Source organism: Diabrotica virgifera, chromosome 4 (assembly GCF_917563875.1).
Source record: "Diabrotica virgifera virgifera chromosome 4, PGI_DIABVI_V3a".
In the NCBI taxonomy this organism is placed as follows: domain Eukaryota; kingdom Metazoa; phylum Arthropoda; class Insecta; order Coleoptera; family Chrysomelidae; genus Diabrotica; species Diabrotica virgifera.
In genome coordinates, this window is record NC_065446.1 from 936,761 (window position 1) to 949,319 (window position 12,559).

The 12,559-nt window shown below is 33.2% G+C and overlaps 1 protein-coding gene across 3 annotated transcripts in view; it reads right to left on the bottom strand.

Moving 5' to 3' along the window:
- The window catches only part of LOC114324400 (calcitonin gene-related peptide type 1 receptor-like), a 553,725-nt gene extending 541,413 nt beyond the window's left edge, over positions 1-12,312 (bottom strand). For 2 of the 3 annotated variants that reach the window (XM_050649001.1, XM_050648998.1), the window contains exon 1: positions 11,928-12,268. The gene's annotated coding sequence lies outside the window, so the exon portion shown is untranslated. Of the gene's footprint in view, positions 1-11,927 lie in introns of all 3 variants that reach the window. The other variant, XM_050649000.1, reaches the window with a different exon arrangement.
- Between the last annotated feature and the right edge of the window lie 247 nt (positions 12,313-12,559).

Here is a 12,559-nt window from a genome sequence, read left to right on the forward strand (position 1 = left end):
ATTGACTTATTTTATTAACTTTATATAATAAATTTTGCTTTTAATTTGTTCTTTTATTGATTTGTGCAGTTATTTTTAATAAAATAATTTTCACCCCCGAGAAGGGGTGGTATCCACCCTCAGGGTAAAGGCGCAAGGTGGTACCATGTCACCTTTGTTTCTTGACGTATCCTCTAACCACTGATCAATTTTCGTGAAAATCGATGAAGGTTCACCGAAATTGAAGGTAATCGTTGATTTTTACCTTCAGTGACTGCACTATACAAAATAAATTGCAATTTACTGATCTAAATGCGCGTAATTTGGAAGCTTATAAATTATTCAATGATATGTAGTCGCCAAATAATTAGTTTAATGCATTTTAAGTACAACTTTCTCTTAAGCCGGGAAGATAGGGTGGTTTTCTTGCGAAGGGGTTGTAGCTCAATAATCGAAATGCACGTGATTTAATAGTTTATTCTTAGAGTATATAAGCTATAGGAATTATATCCGCAATACGATATATTTTAAGTTTTCTCAGCATTTTTCTCTTAAGTTAAATCAATTAAAGGGTTGTTTGGGGGTGAAGGGGATGAGCTCAAAAATCGAAACTATATAATTTCAAGAGCTCATAAATAGCTCGTAATTCTGCCACAAAACCGATTCAATATTCCTATTTTTAAGTAGTGGGGGGGGCTGACTCAGCCCCCCCCCCCACTAAAGTATCAAATTCCTGCTCAGTGGAACGAGCTCAAAAATTTTAGTTTGCGGAATATGAGAGCTCATAAATAGCTCATAAATCAGGGCTATTTGTTTTTTAATTTTTGCAAGTGGGGGGGGGGGGCAGCTCAACACGGGTCCAAAATAGTATACTTTACTGCACTCCTTTGCTATCTCAGTTTTAAAATCCGCATGTTTTTATAAATTTGTATAGCCAACAATGAAAGTCTCTTTTATTACAAAATGAGGCTGGTGTAGAGGTAAAATTTCCATATCACAAATTTTATTTATAGTAGATAAAGCTCTTTGTGTAAAATGAGTTTTAAATGGAGCTTTCATATCACTTTGTTTTGTTGCGCTGTTTAAACACACACACAATTACATAGTAGGTACTGCTTTATTATTCGATGGTGTTATTGTAGCCTTTATCATGAAATAAGTGTGGGATTTTTAGGGTTGCAATAAAATCACCTGCGTACACAACGTCTTCCGAAATAGATGAAACCGACAACAATACGAATAAAAAATTAACTAATTAAGGTTCTGATTAAGTAGATATTATGTTTATGTGGGTGGTCCGATAAGTACTTAGCCTCTCCGCTCGATGGCGCCACTGTCGCAAGAGAAATCTACCATCGAGTAATAGGGCTTTTCATCGACTGTCAATTGTTTCGAGCTTCTGTCATGTGTCACATAATAATAATACATCTACGTCATACGTCTTTAGTTTGTATTATTGTAGATACCAATAACGTATGACGTAGATATATTAATATTATGTGACACATGACAGAAGCTCGAAACAAATGACTGTGAATGAAAAGCCCTATACATTCTTGTGGAAGGCATATGTCAAAGTATCAGCCAAATCGGACTATTAATGTTGTTTTGACCTCGTGTGTAAGCGGGCGTGTTTGGGGATTTCAGAAAAATGAAAAAAGAGCAATATCAGTCGGTGGTATGACCATAATTTTCTGGGACTCACAAGGTGTGATCCATATTCACTTCCTGAAAGAGAGCAAAACGATCATAGGGCTTTACTATGCTGCTTAATTCGATGCTGAATATCAGAGAAAAATAGCCCCAATTGGGGAAGAAAAAAATACTCTTCCGTCATAACAACGCTCCGTCTCATACTTCCGCCATCGCCATAGCCAAATTGGTCGAATTGGGCTGCAAACTGCCCTTCCACCAAATGTATTCTCCAAATTGAGGCCTTTAGGACTTCTTTTTGTTTCCACACATAAAAAGTCACTTGCCGGGCAGAAATTTAAGTCGAATAAAGAGTTCATTACCGCCACGGAAGCCTACTTTGCAGACCTCGAAAAATGATATTTGTCAGACGTATTTTAAAATAGCTAAAGGAAATAAAAAGAATTGAGCATTATGAAAATATATGAAATCCAAATACGTCTACAGAAAAACAAAACTCAGAATTTCCGAGACAGTTTACAGACCTACAGTAATATATACATGCAAAACATGGGTTCTGAAAAAGTCAGAAACGATCTTTTAGAAAGACGGGAGAGGAAAATGCCAAGAGCAATATAATGTAGGAGTGAAAATAGAGGTCAGTTTAGAAGAAGAACCAATCAAAAATTGGAAGAATTGTATTGAATTTATTGAATTGGAAGAGCCAACGATAACGACGTCAATCAAAGCAGAGAAAATACGATATTTAAGGCACATCGAAAGAATGGGAAATGAAAGAATATCAAAAATGGTAGACGAAGACCAATAGAAAAGACAAAGAGAGGCAGGCCAAGAAAAAAATGGAAGGACAGTGGACGAGGATCTGAAGAAAAGTAACATTGAGAGATGGAAAAGATAAGCAATGGATAAAGGGAAGCAGTGAAGGAATATATAAAAGAACTGAAGTGGAATTAAATAAAATTTATAAAAGTAAAATAAAATACTTTCAACCGCTTCAAAAAATAAAGAAAGGAAAAGCGGTAAGACCAGATGATATTCCTGGGGAAGTATGGAAAGCATTGGGAGAGACAGGAACACGATGGCTAGCGAGGTTTTGAAACACGAGGTTTATTTAATAGAATTATTCATGTTAAACAAATGCCAGACGAATAGAGAAGCAGTATACTTAGTACCTGTCTACAAAAACAAGGGAGATATACAACAGTGTACAAACTACAGGGCTATAAAACTGCTTAGCCACACCATGAAAATATGGGAGAGAGTAATTGATAGACGGATACGTGAAAAGACCGACATATCCGAGAATCAATTTGGCTTTATGCAGGGCAGATCAACAACAGAAGCAATTTTCATTATAAGGCAGTTGATAGAAAAATATAGGAGTAAAGAAACAAACGCTCATATGGTATTCATATGAGAAACATTCATTTCAAACAAACAAGAAATTTTTGTGACATCATTATAGTAGCTTAAATTTACATACATTAAAAACAAACAAAAAAAATGAAACTCTAGAGTCACTACCAATTTTTATACCTATATTTCAAATTTTATATTGTTTTAAACTGATTTATTTTGCTTATTATTTTTATCATATTTAATAAAACATGCGTATATACACCATTCTTCAAAAATATTACTAACTAATTGAGCCATACATAATTGTTTAAACATAAATTGATTATTCGTGCTTTATTGTTAAGCTAAGTATTTATTTTATTGTTTTCATTATATTATTTATCCTACGTATCATATTTACTAAAACATAACTGTGTATTTACAATTAAAAAAAACGTACCTATCTATTTATTGTATTATATTATATTGTATTATGTTGCTATTTATGTTATTTATGTTATTTACGTTAATATGTTACTATTTATTATTTTATATCATATTTACCGAAACAGGTGTATCCACACCTCTCGGAGACCTTCAGGTTAATTTATTCACTTTAGCTGTAAATATCTAAAAAGATTGTACCTATTATTGTTGAATAAATTATTATTATTATTATTATTCATTGATCTTGAGAAAGCATATGAAAGAGTTCCTCGAGAGATTCTGTGGTGGGCACTTAATATGAAAATAGTCCCTGGCGAATATGTAAAGATTATGAGAGATATGTATGAGGGAGTAACGACTAGTGTTAGGACAGGTGTGGGAGAGACTGATAAATTTCATGTGAAAGTAGGATTGCACCAAGGCTCTGTGCTTAGTCCGTATTTATTCTCATTAGTTTTGGACCAGATAACAGCGAAACTACAGGGTAACATTCCATGGTGCTTAATGTATGCTGATGATGTCGTGTTAGTAGGAAATAGTGAAAGAGACTTAGAACAAAAACTGGAACAGTGGACACGAGCTCTGGAGGAAAAAAGTTTAAAACTTAGTAGGATAAAGACAGAGTATTTGGAATGTTCATTTAAAGATGAAGTTACTACAAATAAAATGGTATCTTTGGATGGTGAACTGATTGTAAAAAGAAATAGTTTTAAGTACCTGGGATCGGTATTACAGAGTAATGGAGAAATAGATAGAGATGCATGCAGTAAAATTAGGGCTGGATCGGTGAAGTGGAAGAAAGCGAGTGGTGTGTTGTGTGACAGAAAAGTTCCAATGAAGCTGAAAGGAAAATTCTATAAAACAGCCATAAGACCGGCTATAATGTACGGAACTGAATGTTGGGCAGTGAAAAAGAAAGAGGAACAACGAATGCATGTGGCGGAGATAAGAATGCTTAGATGGATGAGTGGAGTGACAAAAAAGGATAAAATTAAAAATGAGTATATTAGGGGAAGTCTAGGTGTGGCACCAATTGATGCCAAAAAGGAGAGAGCATAGGTTGAGATGGTTTGGTCATGTTCAACGTCGAGACGTTAATTATCCAATACAAAGAGTAGCTGAAGTGCAGATTCCTGGAAGGAGTAGGAGAGGAAGACCAAAGAAGACGTGGGGAGAGACGATTAGGCAGGACATGTTGGTAAAGGGGATTAATATTGATATGACCCAGGATAGAATTGTGTGGAGAAATGCAATTAGGGAAGCCGACCCCGCATAGGGATAAGGCAAAGAGAATGATGATGATGAAAAGTAAAATAAAATGTAAACAGAAATGTAAACGTTTTAGCCCTAGTTTAAAATGTTGGACTTCATAAATAAATAAATAATGATTTCTACCCCGGAAGTTATTCTTAAAAAAGATTAGTTTAAAAAATTATGGGACAATGTATAACCTAATTTTATGGAGTTTATGTATGTCTTTTTTTTATCTTATGTATGTTTATTTTTTGAAGATTTTTAATTAAACTAAAATCGCAGCAATCTTCTCAGAACATTTCTTCAACAAACAGAATGATACTTAGTCAAATCCTGTATTTTTTCCGCTTAAAATTATTTCATTTTGATACTTGGCAAGATGTTTTTTTAGATAGTATCGTTTCTATTTGGAGGTATTGATAAGACTGAATTAATTACTTAATTATGCATATGTTGATATGTTTAATTATGTCTATATAATTTCCTGTAAAAATAAAACCAATATTTTCAAGAAGTGATCTTATTCCTGACAAGAAAGGGTACCACCGTTATGATAGACAAAATGCCCTCACTCTCAGAATTAAAATTTTTACATTTTTTTGAGATTAAAAAGTCGTAATTTGAGACTTTTACAAAACTTCTTTATATTTTATAGGCCTGGTATATACGATTCAAACTTTTTATCGAATTAGAAATTGTTTGATGAATACACAATAGATTCTTAAATGAAAAATTCCTACACTTATTAAAAACGTTATGTTTCAAATATCGAACAAAAACACATGTCCTATAAAACTCAAACTTCTCTAACGAATATCAAAAGTCTGGAGCTATAAGAACAATGCTACCGCGCTACTAACAACATTTTCAACATTTCTTAAAAGTCTAAGTGGCATGAACTATAAAACTTATCCGTTCAATTCTTCTCGAGATCTATCAATTTTCGAAGTTTTCCCACTTACGACAAATCGTTGAAGAAACAAAACAAAAGAATGTATTAACCAGATATTGAAAGAACCCGAAGATCAGTACAACATAGAAGAACCCGTGGAAGATCCGAATTCATCACAACCAAAAAGAAAAGGAAGGTTCCATATTTGCCCAAGGAAGAAAGATGGCAACTATCAAAGTAAATGTTCTAAGTAATAATATTTTGTGTTTATGACAAAGCAAGAAAATTAAAAAATATGTAAGTTAATCTACTAATTTAAAAATGTTTGAATAAAATTATATTTCTTAATGTTTAAATTATTTCTGGTAATAGTTATTGGTAAAAATCTCCAAAATTATAACATCTTAGAATATTACCGCTAGTCTAGTCGTAACATAAAGGGTCCCGTGGAAAATTCTAGCTCGCCGTGATTATTTGATGTTGGTACTATAGGTTTTTTGGGTCGCTGAATCCAATGGAAATATTATGAAAGCCCAAATATTACTTGTTTAACTGTTATTAACAAATTATGGTAGAATTAGGTATGTTCCAGGTATTATTAGAAGCCCTATAGAAAAATTGATAATTTTAAGGTTTATTCTGGGGTATTTTTGGTCGCTGAATCGAATGAGACTAGACGCGATTGCTCAAAATATGTTCTTATTTTATTAATAATAAAATAATTGTTTATTCGCCGAAATCTCGAAATAATGTGCTATCTACAGCAAATTTGTAGTCTTTTTCATCGTATTTTTAAACGCTGAATCGATTTCCACTAGTCGTGAAAGCTCAAGCCATGTTCCGTCTTTGTTATTAATAATTTATTGCAAAAATAAACGTTTATTCGTCAAAAAGCTCAAAATAATGCGCTATTTATATTAAGTCAATAGTCAAAAGTCAACACCAGAGGAACAATAATAACAAAAAGTGTACAAATATTGGCATTCGCAGATGATGTTGATATCATAGCTAGAAGTAAAAGAGAAATGATAGAAGCATTTAATGCGATAGAAAGAGCGGCACAAAACAGTGGCCTAAATATTAATGAAATAAAAACCAAATAAAAGAAGACCAGCAAATCGACAGGCCAAAGAAACCTACAGAATTTGACAATAGGAGACTAACATCGAAAGCGTAAAAAATTTTACATATCTAGGTTCACTAGTCACCGCAGATAACACTTCCAGCGAAGAAGTCAAGAGAAGAATACATATTGCTAATAAAACATATAATGGACTAATTAAACATCTAAGATCTAATAACATCACGAGAAAAACCAAATGCAAAATATACAAATCCCTGATAAAACCGGTCCTTATAATAATTTATGGATCAGAGACCTGGACACTGTCGAAAAGCGACGAGAACTTATTAGGTACGTTTGAACGAAAAATCCTCAGACACATATATAAGGGGGTGAAAGAAAATGACGTATGGCGCAGAAGATATAATTTTGAACTATACGCAGCATACAACGAACCTGGCGTCATAACATCCATAAAAATCAGACTTCTGCGCTGGATGGACCATGTTGAACGGATGTTGGAGACCGAAACACCAAAACATATAATGAGGCAAGCACCAGTAGGGAGAAGGTCAAAGGGAAGACCCAAACTTAGATACATGGAACAAGTGGAACAAGATCTGAAAACACTTGAGATTGCCCACTGGAAGAACAAAGCAAGGAACAGAACAGAATGGAGGAAAATCCTAGAACAAGCCAGGACCCAAAAGGGGTTGTCGAGCTACTGATGATGATGATGATGATTTATAGGAAGTCCATAGCTTTTCCATAGTATTTTTATACGCTAAATCGACTGTCACTAGTCGTGATAGCTTAAAATATATTCCGACTTTAACATTAACAAATTATTACAAAAAGAATTGTTTTTCTTAAAAGGACGTATCGAGTATTAGTCTGCTACTTTAATAAAATATCAATATCTATAAAATGATATGTGTTTTATAGTGCTTTTGTATTTTTAAAATACCAAATTAGGAAAATATTTTAGCTACCCTTGACAACTTTAAGAGATTCTGGGTTAAAAAAACATAAAAATATGAACTCGACATATAAGTCACTTTAATTTTTTCTGAACTTGAAAAAATTATTTTTGCAATAATTTTGCAATATTTTGTTAATAATAAAGTCAAAACACAGTTTGAGGAATCGCGAATAATGACAATCGATTTGGCGTGCAAATATACTAGTCCTGTCGCCAGTGGGGGTACAACAGCCTCCTTAATTCAAATGGACTTACCCAAGTGTTTTTTATGTATTTTGACCCGTAGAACACGAATTTTTTGGATAACAGTCGATCCGGATGTCGATACGATTGTTATAAACAAAGAACTTGAGGAATCACATAACAGCGATTTTAAGTAAAACAAAACATTGTTTTGTACTTTTTGGGTCATTCTAAGCAAAAAATGTTTTTACAAGTTTTTCGTAGGATGCATAGTTTTCGACATAAACGCGGTTGAACTTTCTAAAAATCGAAAAATTGCAATTTTTGAACCCGAATAACTTTTGATTGAAAAATAAAATAGCAATTCTGCTTACCGCATTTGAAAGTTAAAGTCAAATTCTATCGGCTTGGATTAATTTCATTGTCAAAAATTATTTTTTTTATTTTCAAAACAAAGCTATAAACACGTAGTGATTAAATGATGTTTTCAATGCATTTCCCATTTGAAATCGAACGAGTAGGCGCATACAGACAATTTCTACGTAGATTACGTACATTAAAACGCATGCATTGGCACGGGAAACACTATGTGTTTATGGCTTTGTTTAACAAATAAAAACTTAATTTTTAGCAATGCAAATAATCAAAGCCGATAGAATTTGACTTGAACTTTCAAATACAGTAAGCAGAATTGCTATTTTATTTTTTAATCAAAAGTTATTCGGGTTCAAAAATTGCACTTTTTCGATTTTTTGAAAGTTCAACCGCGTTTATCTCTAAAACTATGCATCCTACGAAAGAACTTGTACAACCATGTTTTGCTGAGAATCACCCAAAAAATACAAAAAAATGTTTTGTTTCGCGAAAAATCGCTGTTATGTAATTCCTCAAGTTCATTGTTTATAACAAACTTATCGACATCCGGATCAACTGTTACCCAAAAAATTTGTGTTTTACGGGTCAAAATACATAAAAAAAACTTGGGTAAGTCCATCTGAATTAAGGAGGCCGTTGTAGCCCCCCTGGCGACAGGACTATACTATACTATACTTTAATTTGAGTTTTTGACGATTAAACCATTATTTTTTCAGTAATGTATTAATAACAATCTCGGAACGTATTTTGAGCTATCACTAGTGGCAATCGATTTGAAGTACGAAAATGCTATAAAAAAGACTCCAAACTTGCTCTAGAGTGCATTATTTCGAGTTTTTCGGCGAATAAATAATTATTTTGTTATTAATAAAAGAAGAACATATTTTGAGTAATCGCGACTAGTCGCATTCGATTCAGCCATCAAAAATACCTTTACACAATCAATTTTTTTACTGGGCTTCTAATAATAACTGGAAAATACTTAATTTTACATAATTTGTTAATAACAATTAAACGGGTAATACTTGGGCTTCCAGACGGATTCCATTGGATTTAGTACGTTCTTTAAACGTAAAATATTGCAAAACCTCTAAATTTTAATGAACTGCTTGAATTAACATGAAATTTGGCATAGACATAGCTAAGTCAAAAAAAAAGTGATATTGTGCCGATGTGTGCTTTTGCCCTAGGGGTGAGTTTCACCCCCTTTTGCGGGTGAAAAATATATGTTCGAAATGAGTCCGGAAATGGATAATATGACTAATTCTAAGCAACTTTTGTTCTATAAATTTTTTTCACCAAGTTTAGTCACATACCTTTTGAGTTATTTCCGAGTGAATATGTTACTTTTTCTACAAAATAACCACGTTTTCAGACGGTTTTTCGCAAATAACTCAAAAAGTAAGTAAGTATTTGGTGAAAAAAATTTTTATCAAACATAGAGCACGTAAAAAAATGAAAAAATTGGTGTATATATTAGGTCCCTGTACCCAGCAGAAGCAGAATTACAGCTAATGAAAAATAGGTTCATATTCGTCAAATTCCAAATCGTATATTTTAACGTGCCATAACTAAAAACAAAGAACTTTTTTGGGGAAAACTTTATTTAACTTTTTTAAAGTGTTTAAAAAAGCTTATTTTTGTTTTAAAAAAAAATTTTTAGCATCAAAAGTAATCAAGTTACGCTCAAAATAAAGTTGGTCCCTTTTTTTGGTAAGAAATCGGGAAAATCACCCCCTAATTAGCATTTCAAATGAACTTAATTGTTATCACTTCACAAATTTTTTAATCGCGTGTATATTGATCATACGATCTGTAAGTTTCATTGGTTCAAAGTCCTTATTTTTGAAAGAGTTGTAGTTGAAAGGGCTTGAACGAGTCACTTATCACGAGTGTATGCAAATTTAGAAACACCAAATCTTGACCAATTTTTGTCCTACAGAAAAACAAAATATAGAAAATATTCAGAAAAGTAAAGCCGACTTTTTTTTAACGTTTAAGACTTTTGGTATCTCTAACAATTTTTAAGTTATTTAAAAAAAAAGCATTTTTTCAAAATTAAAATTTTTAAACATTTTACTTTAAAACCAAATTTTTTCAAAAATAAGCACTTTGAATCGATGAAACTTACAGATCATATAAACACAACATAATAAGTAAAGTAACTTGTGAAGCGGTAACGATTAATTTCATTTAAGTTGCTAATTGGGGGGTGATATTCCTGATTTTTTTGTCAAAACAAAAGGGACTAGTTTTATTTTGAGGGTAACTTGTTTACCTTTGATGCTAGAAATTTTTTTTATAAAAACAGAAATAAAGCTTTTTTTAAACACTTTAAAAAAGTTGTAATGTGTTTTCCCCAAGAATGCTTCGTTATTTGGATATTTCTCATTGAATTATTTAAATATCTAGCCATCACACTATGCAGTTACGGAAAGCTCGAAACAGAAGTGGAAGATCAGGTGAATAAAGCAAACAGAGCCGCAGGTTGCCTGAATGAAACAATATGGAGAAATAAAAACATCGGCAAAGAAGTTAAAGGCAGAATTTACAAAACATTCATCAGACCAATAATGACATACGCGGCAGAAACACGACCTGATACAGAAAGGACAAAAATAATGCTAGAAACAGCAGAGATGAAAACATTGCGAAGAATCGATGGTAAGACGTTGTGGGATAGAGCTAGAAGTGCAGATATACGAAGGAGATGCAAGGTGGGCAACATTAATAACTAGGTGAAAAGCAGAAGAGTAGAATGGAACGACCACATAAGCCGAATGACAACAAGTAGAGTAGTAAGGACGGCGAGAGACGGTTCCCCAATAGGAAGACGATCAGTGGGAAGACCACGAAAACCAGGGAATGACATCTTACTGGAGGCACATTGAAAAACAGACAGAGTAATGTCTATATAAAAAGAAGAAGAAGAAGACATTGAATTATTCTATTTGGAATTTTTCGAATATGAACCTATATTCCATTAGCTTTAACTCGGGCAAAAGCACACATCGGCACCGTATCACTTTTTTTCTATGACATGTTAGCTACGCGTATGCCAAATTCCATGTCAATCCAAGCGGTACTTTAAAATTTACAGCAAAAGCCGTGAAAGAATGTACTAACTCAGCAGCCAAAAAACCTGTAATACCACCATGAAATCATGGCGAGCTAGAATTTCCCACGGGACCCTTATATTGCGACTGGACTATGCTTTTTATCAATTTAACAATAATTATGTATTAATTTACAAAAAAAAACACTGGGGCTATAATTCGCCCCACCTGATACTAGGTATTTCAAAACTGACTTGGTATTAGGAAGGTTACACCGGAGATAACTTGATCAATTGAGTGACCATTTGGATACTAAGAACGAACAAACACATAAACCCCTATGACATATTAAAACAATGCGAAAATCGCTGAAGACATATTCCAAGAATTAGGTATTTAATATAATTCAATTTTTTTATTTAATTAGAAAGTTTTGTTGAATACATACACAATAAATTAAAGAATCTATAAGAATTTAAAAGTGTAGGAGTAATTGATCTGAATTTTAACAAATAAAATTCCTATTGTCTTAAATGATAAATTACTACACTTATCAGAAACTATATGTTTCAAATAACACCTATAAAACTCAAACTTTTCAAACTTCTCTAACGAATATCAAAAGTTTGCAGCTATAAGAACAATGCTATCGCACTTCTAACAACATTTCTTAAAAGTCTAAGTTTCATGAACTATAAAACTTACCCGTTCAATTCTCCTCGAGATCTATCAATTTACGAAGTTTTCTTACGCCACTTACGACAAATCGCAAAAGTTTTCCGGTCTGCGACAATCCCCGTGCCGACGATATTAACGGCAACTGAACAACGTGAAAACACGCGATTTACTAAACTTTGCCGGGAGTTTCAGTTTTCCGAGTGGTATAAGTGAAAAGCGCGCGCATTGGTGCTGGGTAACACATGTATGTGTCTTTAGGAAAGTGTGCAAAACATTGGTAATTTATTTAATTTTGTTACACCCCAGCAATAGTCCATTCACTGACGGTAAAATATTGCAAAAAATCTCAATTTTACACTTACTTTACTTTATTGTGTCCGGTCAGCATATTTACAGATGCTCCTATGCTACGGCACCAGAGTGCTGAAATCGGTTAAGCGCGTGATACACACGCAATCTTTAAGTACGCGGGTTTAAAGATCGCGGACTTACTCGGCTCGCCGTCGGTGATACACAGCAGACTTAAAGTACGCGGTTTTAAAGATCGCGGTCGCCGTCGGTAGCAAAAAATGTAGAAAATGTCCTCGTGGTTAAATTTTTTATTTTCTGTGTACCTAATTTTGCTGAAATCTTATGTTTTTTAGTAGAGTTTGATTATT